At 43.9% G+C, this 9,336-nt stretch overlaps 22 non-coding genes across 22 annotated transcripts; all 22 read left to right on the top strand.

Moving 5' to 3' along the window:
• The first annotated feature begins 174 nt into the window (after positions 1-174).
• Positions 175-315, top strand: LOC141061223 (U4 spliceosomal RNA). Its single transcript, XR_012223105.1, has one exon. It is a non-coding gene; the product is annotated as a U4 spliceosomal RNA (small nuclear RNA).
• Positions 316-600: 285 nt separating this feature from the next.
• Positions 601-741, top strand: LOC141061806 (U4 spliceosomal RNA). Its single transcript, XR_012223633.1, has one exon. It is a non-coding gene; the product is annotated as a U4 spliceosomal RNA (small nuclear RNA).
• A 283-nt stretch (positions 742-1,024) lies between these two features.
• LOC141061690 (U4 spliceosomal RNA) lies at positions 1,025-1,165 on the top strand. Its single transcript, XR_012223527.1, has one exon. It is a non-coding gene; the product is annotated as a U4 spliceosomal RNA (small nuclear RNA).
• A 285-nt stretch (positions 1,166-1,450) lies between these two features.
• Positions 1,451-1,591, top strand: LOC141062512 (U4 spliceosomal RNA). The gene has a single exon (XR_012224272.1). It is a non-coding gene; the product is annotated as a U4 spliceosomal RNA (small nuclear RNA).
• A 281-nt stretch (positions 1,592-1,872) lies between these two features.
• Positions 1,873-2,013, top strand: LOC141062449 (U4 spliceosomal RNA). Its single transcript, XR_012224216.1, has one exon. It is a non-coding gene; the product is annotated as a U4 spliceosomal RNA (small nuclear RNA).
• A 283-nt stretch (positions 2,014-2,296) lies between these two features.
• On the top strand, positions 2,297-2,437 carry LOC141061574 (U4 spliceosomal RNA). Its single transcript, XR_012223423.1, has one exon. It is a non-coding gene; the product is annotated as a U4 spliceosomal RNA (small nuclear RNA).
• A 285-nt stretch (positions 2,438-2,722) lies between these two features.
• Positions 2,723-2,863, top strand: LOC141061485 (U4 spliceosomal RNA). Its single transcript, XR_012223342.1, has one exon. It is a non-coding gene; the product is annotated as a U4 spliceosomal RNA (small nuclear RNA).
• A 281-nt stretch (positions 2,864-3,144) lies between these two features.
• On the top strand, positions 3,145-3,285 carry LOC141061848 (U4 spliceosomal RNA). The gene has a single exon (XR_012223671.1). It is a non-coding gene; the product is annotated as a U4 spliceosomal RNA (small nuclear RNA).
• Positions 3,286-3,568: 283 nt separating this feature from the next.
• Positions 3,569-3,709, top strand: LOC141061264 (U4 spliceosomal RNA). Its single transcript, XR_012223141.1, has one exon. It is a non-coding gene; the product is annotated as a U4 spliceosomal RNA (small nuclear RNA).
• A 283-nt stretch (positions 3,710-3,992) lies between these two features.
• LOC141063141 (U4 spliceosomal RNA) lies at positions 3,993-4,133 on the top strand. The gene has a single exon (XR_012224820.1). It is a non-coding gene; the product is annotated as a U4 spliceosomal RNA (small nuclear RNA).
• A 283-nt stretch (positions 4,134-4,416) lies between these two features.
• Positions 4,417-4,557, top strand: LOC141061008 (U4 spliceosomal RNA). Its single transcript, XR_012222910.1, has one exon. It is a non-coding gene; the product is annotated as a U4 spliceosomal RNA (small nuclear RNA).
• A 285-nt stretch (positions 4,558-4,842) lies between these two features.
• Positions 4,843-4,983, top strand: LOC141061285 (U4 spliceosomal RNA). Its single transcript, XR_012223160.1, has one exon. It is a non-coding gene; the product is annotated as a U4 spliceosomal RNA (small nuclear RNA).
• Positions 4,984-5,266: 283 nt separating this feature from the next.
• LOC141060931 (U4 spliceosomal RNA) lies at positions 5,267-5,407 on the top strand. The gene has a single exon (XR_012222840.1). It is a non-coding gene; the product is annotated as a U4 spliceosomal RNA (small nuclear RNA).
• A 283-nt stretch (positions 5,408-5,690) lies between these two features.
• Positions 5,691-5,831, top strand: LOC141062411 (U4 spliceosomal RNA). The gene has a single exon (XR_012224181.1). It is a non-coding gene; the product is annotated as a U4 spliceosomal RNA (small nuclear RNA).
• Positions 5,832-6,114: 283 nt separating this feature from the next.
• LOC141061797 (U4 spliceosomal RNA) lies at positions 6,115-6,255 on the top strand. Its single transcript, XR_012223625.1, has one exon. It is a non-coding gene; the product is annotated as a U4 spliceosomal RNA (small nuclear RNA).
• A 283-nt stretch (positions 6,256-6,538) lies between these two features.
• On the top strand, positions 6,539-6,679 carry LOC141063123 (U4 spliceosomal RNA). The gene has a single exon (XR_012224804.1). It is a non-coding gene; the product is annotated as a U4 spliceosomal RNA (small nuclear RNA).
• Positions 6,680-6,964: 285 nt separating this feature from the next.
• LOC141061016 (U4 spliceosomal RNA) lies at positions 6,965-7,105 on the top strand. The gene has a single exon (XR_012222917.1). It is a non-coding gene; the product is annotated as a U4 spliceosomal RNA (small nuclear RNA).
• Positions 7,106-7,386: 281 nt separating this feature from the next.
• Positions 7,387-7,527, top strand: LOC141062131 (U4 spliceosomal RNA). The gene has a single exon (XR_012223927.1). It is a non-coding gene; the product is annotated as a U4 spliceosomal RNA (small nuclear RNA).
• Positions 7,528-7,810: 283 nt separating this feature from the next.
• Positions 7,811-7,951, top strand: LOC141061243 (U4 spliceosomal RNA). Its single transcript, XR_012223122.1, has one exon. It is a non-coding gene; the product is annotated as a U4 spliceosomal RNA (small nuclear RNA).
• Positions 7,952-8,234: 283 nt separating this feature from the next.
• On the top strand, positions 8,235-8,375 carry LOC141061834 (U4 spliceosomal RNA). Its single transcript, XR_012223658.1, has one exon. It is a non-coding gene; the product is annotated as a U4 spliceosomal RNA (small nuclear RNA).
• Positions 8,376-8,660: 285 nt separating this feature from the next.
• Positions 8,661-8,801, top strand: LOC141062881 (U4 spliceosomal RNA). The gene has a single exon (XR_012224585.1). It is a non-coding gene; the product is annotated as a U4 spliceosomal RNA (small nuclear RNA).
• Positions 8,802-9,086: 285 nt separating this feature from the next.
• LOC141060886 (U4 spliceosomal RNA) lies at positions 9,087-9,227 on the top strand. The gene has a single exon (XR_012222799.1). It is a non-coding gene; the product is annotated as a U4 spliceosomal RNA (small nuclear RNA).
• The last annotated feature ends 109 nt before the right edge of the window (positions 9,228-9,336 follow it).

Raw genomic sequence — 9,336 nt, 5'->3', positions numbered from 1 at the left:
GTGAGGCAATCTGCCTGTAATTGCCAAAAATTACATCTTTCCTGAGCCCTCAGAATGTGGAAGCCCTGGATGCCTGGAAGCAGTGTGGGAGGGCTAGTGAGAATTTGTAACTCACCGTAGCTTAAACAAGCTCTGCTTTGGAAGCAGGAAGGCATTGGTCACAACAGTTTTTTCAACTTTGCGCAGTGGCAATATCGTAGCCCATGAGGTTTAACCGAGGCGGGATTATTGCTAGTTGAAAACTTTTCCCAATACCCCGCCATTATGACTTGAAATACAGTCAGCTTTGGCAATTTTTGTTGGTCTCTCAGGAGACTTAATCCATTGTATGCAAATAACAGAGTCTTACCTCCTCCCAGCGTGGAAGAAAAGCCTAGATTCTCACAGCAATGGATTGATGTTTGTTGCCTGAAGCAGAAGGAAAGAGTGAGGCAATCTGCCTGTAATGGCCAAAAATTTCATCTTAACTGAGCCCTTAGAATGTGGAAGCTCAGGATGCCTGGAAGCAGTGTGGAAGGGCTATTGAGAATTTGTAACTCACCGTAGCTTAAACAAGCTCTGATTTGGAAGCGGGAAGGCATTGGTCACAACAGTTCTTTCAACTTTGCGCAGTGATAATATCGTAGCCCATGAGGTTTAACCGAGGCCTGATTATTGCTAATTGAAAACTTTTCCCAATACCCCGCCATGATGACTTGAAATACAGTCAGCTTTGGCAATCTTTGTTGGTCTCTCAGGAGACTTAATCTATGGTATGCAAATGACAGTCTTAGGTCCTCCCAGCGTGGAAGAAAAGCCTTGCTTCTCACAGCAATGGATTGATGTTTGTTTCTTGGAGCAGAAGGAGAGAGTGAGGCAATCTGCCTGTAATGGCCAAAAATTTCATCTTAACTGAGCCCTTAGAATGTGTAAGCTCAGGATGCCTGGAAGCAGTGTGGAAGGGCTATTGAGAATTTGTAACTCACCGTAGCTTAAACAAGCTCTGATTTGGAAGCAGGAAGGCATTGGTCACAACAGTTCTTTCAACTTTGTGCAGTGACAATATCGTAGCCCATGAGGTTTAACCGAGGGGTGATTATTGCTAATTGAAAACTTTTTCCAATACCCCGCCATGATGACTTGAAATACAGTCAGCTTTGGCAATTTTTGTTGGTCTCTCAGGAGACTTAATCTATGATATGCAAATAACAGAGTCTTAGCTCCTCCCAGCGTGGAAGAATAGCCTTGCTTCTCACAGCAATGGATTGATGTTTGTTGCCTGGAGCAGAAGGAGAGAGTGAGGCAATCTGCCTGTAATTGCCAAAAATTTCATCTTAACTGAGCCCTTAGAATGTGGAAGCTCAGAATGCCTGGAAGCAGTGTGGGAGGGCTAGTGAGAATTTGTAACTCACCATAGCTTTAACAAGCTCTGCTTTGGAAGCAGGAAGGCATTGGTCACAACAGTTCTTTCAACTTTGCGCAGTGGCAATATCGTAGCCTATGAGGTTTAACCGAGGCGTGATTATTGCTAATTGAAAACTTGTCCCAATACCCCGCCATGATGACTTGAAATTCAGTGAGCTTTGACATTTTTTGTTGGTCTCTCGGAAGACTTAATCTATGGTATGTAAATGACAGTCTTAGGTCCTCCCAGTGTGGAAGAAAAGCCTTGCTTCTCACAGCAATGGATTGATGTTTGTTTCTTGGAGCAGAAGGTGAGAGTGAGGCAATCTGCCTGTAATTGCCAAAAATTACATCTTAACTGAACCCTTAGAATGTGTAAGACAAGGATGCCTGGAAGCAGCGTGGAGGGCTAGTGGTGATTTGTAACTCACCATGGCTTAAAATGTTCTGCCCTGGAAGCGGGAAGCCCTTGGTCACTTCTGTTCTTTCATCTTTGCGCTGTGGCAATATTGTTGCCCATGAGGTTTATCCAAGGCGTGATTATTGCTAATTGAAAACGTTTCCCAATACCCCGCCATAATGACTTGGAATACAGTCAGCTTTGGCAATTTTTGTTGGTCTCTCAAAAGACTTAATTCTTGGAATGCAAATGACAGTCTTAGCTTCTCCCAGTGTGGAAGAAAAGCCTTGCTTCTCACAGCAATGGATTGATGTTTGTTGCCTGGAGCAGAAGGAGAGAGTGAGGCAATCTGCCTGTAATTGCCAAAAATTTCATCTTAACTGAGCCCTTAGAATGTGGAAGCTCAGAATGCCTGGAAGCAGTGTGGGAGGGCTAGTGAGAATTTGTAACTCACCATAGATTAAACAAGCTCTGCTTTGGATGCAGGAAGGCATTGGTCACAACAGTTCTTTCAACTTTGCGCAGTGGCAATATCGTAGCCTATGAGGTTTAACCGAGGCGTGATTATTGCTAATTGAAAACTTTTCCCAATACCCTGCCATGATGACTTGAAATACAGTCAGCATTGGCAATTTTTGTTGGTCTCTCAGGAGACTTAATCCATTGTATGCAAATAACAGAGTCTTAGCTCTTCCCAGCGTGGAAGAAAAGCCTTGCTTCTCACAGCAATGGATTGATGTTTGTTGCCTGGAGCAGAAGGAGAGAGTGAGGCAATCTACCTGTAATTGCCAAAAATTTCATCTTAACTGAGCCCTTAGAATGTGGAAGCTCAGAATGCCTGGAAGCAGTGTGGGAGTGCTAGTGAGAATTTGTGACTCACCATAGCTTAAACAAGCTCTGCTTTGGAAGCAGGAAGGCATTGGTCACAACAGTTCTTTCAACTTTGCGCAGTGGCAATATCGTAGCCTATGAGGTTTAACCGAGGCGTGTTTATTGCTAATTGAAAACTTTTCCCAAAACCCCACCATGATGACTTGAAATACAGTCAGCTTTGGCAATTTTTGTTGGTCTCTCAGGAGACTTAATCTATGGTATGTAAATGACAGTCTTAGGTTCTCCCAGTGTGGAAGAAAAGCCTTGCTTCTCACAGCAATGGATTGATGTTTGTTTCTTGGAGCAGAAGGCGAGAGTGAGGCAATCTGCCTGTAATTGCCAAAAATTACATCTTAACTGAACCCTTAGAATGTGTAAGCCAAGGATGCCTGGAAGCAGCGTGGAGGGCTAGTGGTGATTTGTAACTCACCATGGCTTAAAATGTTCTGCCCTGGAAGAGGGAAGCCCTTGGTCACTTCTGTTCTTTCATCTTTGCGCTGTGGCAATATTGTTGCCCATGAGGTTTATCCAAGGCGTGATTATTGCTAATTGAAAACTTTTCCCAATACCCCGCCATAATGACTTGGAATACAGTCAGCTTTGGCAATTTTTGTTGGTCTCTCAGGAGACTTAATTCATGGAATGCAAATGACAGTGTTAGCTTCTCCCAGTGTGGAAGAAAAGCCTTGCTTCTCACAGCAATGGATTGATGTTTGTTTCTTGGAGCAGAAGGCGAGAGTGAGGCAATCTGCCTGTAATTGCCAAAAATTACATCTTTCCTGAGCCCTCAGAATGTGGAAGCCCAGGATGCCTGGAAGCAGTGTGGGAGGGCTAGTGAGAATTTGTAACTCACCGCAGCTTAAACAAGCTCTGCTTTGGAAGCAGGAAGGCATTGGTCACAACAGTTCTTTCAACTTTGCGCAGTGGCAAGATCGTAGTCCATGAGGTTTAACCGAGGCGTGATTATTGCTAATTGAAAACTTTTCCCAATACCCCGCCATGATGACTTGAAATACAGTCAGCTTTGGCAATTTTTGTTGGTCTCTCAGGAGACTTAATCTATGGTATGCAAATGACAGTCTTAGGTCCTCCCAGTGTGGAAGAAAAGCTTTGCTTCTCACAGCAATGGATTGATGTTTGTTTCTTGGAGCAGAAGGAGAGAGTGAGGCAATCTGCCTGTAATGGCCAAAAATATCATCTTAACTGAGCCCTTAGAATGTGGAAGCTCACGATGCCTGGAAGCAGTGTGGAAGGGCTATTGAGAATTTGTAACTCACCGTAGCTTAAACAAGCTCTGATTTGGAAGCGGGAAGGCATTGGTCACAACAGTTCTTTCAACTTTGTGCAGTGACAATATCGTAGCCCATGAGGTTTAACCGAGGCGTGATTATTGCTAATTGAAAACTTTTCCCAATACCCCGCCATGATGACTTGAAATACAGTCAGCTTTGGCAATTTTTGTTGGTCTCTCAGGAGACTTAATCTATGGTATGCAAATGACAGTCTTAGGTCCTCCCAGTGTGGAAGCAAAGCCTTGCTTCTCACAGCAATGGATTGATGTTTGTTTCTTGGAGCAGTAGGCGAGAGTGAGGCAATCTGCCTGTAATTGCCAAAAATTACATCTTTCCTGAGCCCTCAGAATGTGGAAGCCCAGGATGCCTGGAAGCAGTGTGGGAGGGCTAGTGAGAATTTGTAACTCACCGTAGCTTAAACAAGCTCTGCTTTGAAAGCAGGAAGGCATTGGTCACAACAGTTCTTTCAACTTTGCGCAGTGGCAATATCGTAGCCCATGAGGTTTAACCGAGGCGTGATTATTGCTAATTGAAAACTTTTCCCAATACCCCGCCATGATGACTTGAAATACAGTCAGCTTAGGCAATTTTTGTTGGTCTCTCAGAAGACTTAATCCATTGTATGCAAATAACAGAGTCTTATCTCCTCCCAGCGTGGAAGAAAAGCCTAGATTCTCACAGCAATGGATTGATGTTTGTTGCCTGAAGCAGAAGGAAAGAGTGAGGCAATCTGCCTGTAATGGCCAAAAATTTCATCTTAACTGAGCCCTTAGAATGTGGAAGCTCAGGATGCCTGGAAGCAGTGTGGAAGGGCTATTGAGAATTTGTAACTCACCGTAGCTTAAACAAGCTCTGATTTGGAAGCGGGAAGGCATTGGTCACAACAGTTCTTTCAACTTTGCGCAGTGACAATATCGTAGCCCATGAGGTTTAACCGAGGCGTGATTATTGCTAATTGAAAACTTTTCCCAATACCCCGCCATGATGACTTGAAATACAGTCAGCTTTGGCAATCTTTGTTGGTCTCTCAGGAGACTTAATCTATGGTATGCAAATGACAGTCTTAGGTCCTCCCAGTGTGAAAGAAAAGCCTTGCTTCTCACAGCAATGGATTGATGTTTGTTTCTTGGAGCAGAAGGAGAAAGTGAGGCAATCTGCCTGTAATGGCCAAAAATTTCATCTTAACTGAGCCCTTTGAATGTGGAAGCTCAGGATGCCTGGAAGCAGTGTGGAAGGGCTATTGAGAATTTGTAACTCACCGTAGCTTAAACAAGCTCTGATTTGGAAGCGGGAAGGCATTGGTCACAACAGTTCTTTCAACTTTGTGCAGTGACAATATCGTAGCCCATGAGGTTTAACCGAGGCGTGATTATTGCTAATTGAAAACTTTTTCCAATACCCCGCCATGATGACTTGAAATACAGTCAGCTTTGGCAATTTTTGTTGGTCTCTCAGGAGACTTAACCTATGATATGCAAATAACAGAGTATTAGCTCCTCCCAGCGTGGAAGAATAGCCTTGCTTCTCACAGCAATGGATTGATGTTTGTTGCCTGGAGCAGAAGGAGAGAGTGAGGCAATCTGCCTGTAATTGCCAAAAATTTCATCTTAACTGAGCCCTTAGAATGTGTAAGACAAGGATGCCTGGAAGCAGCGTGGAGGGCTAGTGGTGATTTGTAACTCACCATGGCTTAAAATGTTCTGCCCTGGAAGCGGGAAGCCCTTGGTCACTTCTGTTCTTTCATGTTTGCGCTGTGGCAATATTGTTGCCCATGAGGTTTATCCAAGGCGTGATTATTGCTAATTGAAAACTTTTCCCAATACCCCGCCATAATGACTTGGAATACAGTCAGCTTTGGCAATTTTTGTTGGTCTCTCAGGGGACTTAATTCATGGAATGCAAATGACAGTCTTAGCTTCTCCCAGTGTGGAAGAAAAGCCTTGCTTCTCACAGCAATGGATTGATGTTTGTTGCCTGGAGCAGAAGGCGAGAGTGAGGCAATCTGCCTGTAATTGCCAAAAATTTCATCTTAACTGAGCCCTTAGAATGTGGAAGCTCAGAATGCCTGGAAGCAGTGTGGGAGGGCTAGTGAGAATTTGTAACTCACCATAGCTTAAACAAGCTCTGCTTTGGAAGCAGGAAGGCATTGGTCACAACAGTTCTTTCAACTTTGCGCAGTGGCAATATCGTAGCCTATGAAGTTTAACCGAGGCGTGATTATTGCTAATTGAAAACTTTTCCGAATACCCCGCCATGATGACTTGAAATACAATCAGCTTTGGCAATTTTTGTTGGTCTCTCAGGAGACTTAATCTATGGTATGTAAATGACAGTCTTAGGTCCTCCCAGTGTGGAAGAAAAGCCTTGCTTCTCACAGCAATGGATTGATGTTTGTTTCTTGGAGCAGAAGGCGAGAGTGAGGCAATCTGCCTGTAATTGTCAAAAATTTCATCTTAACTGAGCCCTTAGAATGTGGAAGCTCAGAATGCCTGGAAGCAGTGTGGGAGAGCTAGTGAGAATTTGTAACTCACCATAGCTTAAACAAGCTCTGCTTTGGACGCAGGAAGGCATTGGTCACAACAGTTCTTTCAACTTTGCGCAGTGGCAATATCGTAGCCTATGAGGTTTAACCGAGGCGTGATTATTGCTAATTGAAAACTTTTCCCAATACCCTGCCATGATGACGTGAAATACAGTCAGCTTTGGCAATTTTTGTTGGTCTCTCAGGAGACTTAATCCATTGTATGCAAATAACAGAGTCTTATCTCCTCCCAGCATGGAAGAAAAGCCTTGCTTCTCACAGCAATGGATTGATGTTTGTTGCCTGGAGCAGAAGGAGAGAGTGAGGCAATCTGCCTGTAATTGCCAAAAATTTCAACTTAACTGAGCCCTTAGAATGTGGAAGCTCAGAATGCCTGGAAGCAGTGTGGGAGGGCTAGTGAGAATTTGTGACTCACCATAGCTTAAACAAGCTCTGCTTTGGAAGCAGGAAGGCATTGGTCACAACAGTTCTTTCAACTTTGCGCAGTGGCAATATCGTAGCCTATGAGGTTTAACCGAGGCGTGATTGTTGCTAATTGAAAACTTTTCCCAATACCCTGCCATGATGACTTGAAATACAGTCAGCTTTGGCAATTTTTGTTGGTCTCTCAGGAGACTTAATCTATGGTATGTAAATGACAGTCTTAGGTCCTCCCAGTGTGGAAGAAAAGCCTTGCTTCTCACAGCAATGGATTGATTTTTGTTTCTTGGAGCAGAAGGCGAGAGTGAGGCAATCTGCCTGTAATTGCCAAAAATTACAACTTAACTGAACCCTTAGAATGTGTAAGCCAAGGATGCCTGAAAGCAGCGTGGAGGGCTAGTGGTGATTTGTAACTCACCATGGCTTAAAATGTTCTGCCCTGGAAGCGGGAAGCCCTTGGTCACTTCTGTTCTTTCATCTTTGCGCTGTGGCAATATTGTTGCCCATGAGGTTTATCCAAGGCGTGATTATTGCTTATTGAAAACTTTTCCCAATACCCCGCCATAATGACTTGGAATACAGTCAGCTTTGGCAATTTTTGTTGGTCTCTCAGGAGACTTAATTCATGGAATGCAAATGACAGTCTTAGCTTCTCCCAGTGTGGAAGAAAAGCCTTGCTTCTCACAGCAATGGATTGATGTTTGTTTCTTGGAGCAGAAGGCGAGAGTGAGGCAATCTGCCTGTAATTGCCAAAAATTACATCTTTCCTGAGCCCTCAGAATGTGGAAGCCCAGGATGCCTGGAAGCAGTGTGGGAGGGCTAGTAAGAATTTGTAACTCACCGTAGCTTAAACAAGCTCTGATTTGGAAGCGGGAAGGCATTGGTCACAACAGTTCTTTCAACTTTGTGCAGTGACAATATCGTAGCCCATGAGGTTTAACCGAGGCGTGATTATTGCTAATTGAAAACTTTTCCCAATACCCCGCCATGATGACTTGAAATACTGTTAGCTTTGGCAATTTTTGTTGGTCTCTCAGGAGACTTAATCTATGGTATGCAAATGACAGTCTTAGGTCCTCCCAGTGTGGAAGAAAAGCCTTGCTTCTCACAGCAATGGATTGATGTTTGTTTCTTGGAGCAGTAGGCGAGAGTGAGGCAATCTGCCTGAAATTGCCAAAAATTACATCTTTCCTGAGCCCTCAGAATGTGGAAGCCCAGGATGCCTGGAAGCAGTGTGGGAGGGCTAGTGAGAATCTGTAACTCACCGTAGCTTAAACAAGCTCTGCTTTGAAAGCAGGAAGGCATTGGTCACAACAGTTCTTTCAACTTTGCGAAGTGGCAATATCGTATCCCATGAGGTTTAACCGAGGCGTGATTATTGCTAATTGAAAACTTTTCCCAATACCCCTCCATGATGACTTGAAATACAGTCAGCTTTGGCAATTTTTGTTGGTCTCTCAGGAGACTTACTCTATGGTATGCAAATAACAGAGTCTTAGCTCCTCCCAGCGTGGAAGAATAGCCTTGCTTCTCACAGCAATGGATTGATGTTTGTTGCCTGGAGCAGAAGGAGAGAGTGAGGCAATCTGCCTGTAATTGCCAAAAATTTCATCTTAACTGAGCCCTTAGAATGTGGAAGCTCAGAATGCCTGGAAGCAGTGTGGGAGGGCTAGTGAGAATTTGTAACTCACCATAGCTTAAACAAGCTCTGCTTTGGACGCAGGAAGGCATTGGTCACAACAATTCTTTAAACTTTGCGCAGTGGCAATATCGTAGCCTATGAGGTTTAACCGAGGCGTGATTATTGCTAATTGAAAACTTTTCCCAATACCCTGCCATGATGACTTGAAATACAGTCAGCTTTGGCAATTTTTGTTGGTCTCTCAGGAGACTTAATCCATTGTATGCAAATAACAGAGTCTTAGCTCCTCCCAGCGTGGAAGAAAAGCCTTGCTTCTCACAGCAATGGATTGATGTTTGTTGCCTGGAGCAGAAGGAGAGAGTGAGGCAATCTACCTGTAATTGCCAAAAATTTCATCTTAACTGAGCCCTTAGAATGTGGAAGCTCAGAATGCCTGGAAGCAGTGTGGGAGTGCTAGTGAGAATTTGTGACTCACCATACCTTAAACAAGCTCTGCTTTGGAAGCAGGAAGGCATTGGTCACAACAATTCTTTCAACTTTGCGCAGTGGCAATATCGTAGCCTATGAGGTTTAACCGAGGCGTGATTATTGCTAATTGAAAACTTTTCCCAATACCCCACCATGATGACTTGAAATACAGTCAGCTTTGGCAATTTTTGTTGGTCTCTCAGGAGACTTAATCTATGGTATGTAAATGACAGTCTTAGGTTCTCCCAGTGTGGAAGAAAAGCCTTGCTTCTCACAGCAATGGATTGATGTTTGTTTCTTGGAGCAGAAGGCGAGA

The sequence above is a fragment of the Dendrobates tinctorius genome, unplaced genomic scaffold, assembly GCF_039654945.1.
Source record: "Dendrobates tinctorius isolate UK_male_01 unplaced genomic scaffold, ASM3965494v1 ptg000245l, whole genome shotgun sequence".
Lineage (NCBI taxonomy): Eukaryota > Metazoa > Chordata > Amphibia > Anura > Dendrobatidae > Dendrobates > Dendrobates tinctorius.
The sequence above is the reverse complement of the archived record's forward strand: the minus strand, read 5'-3'. Positions and strand labels throughout refer to the sequence as shown.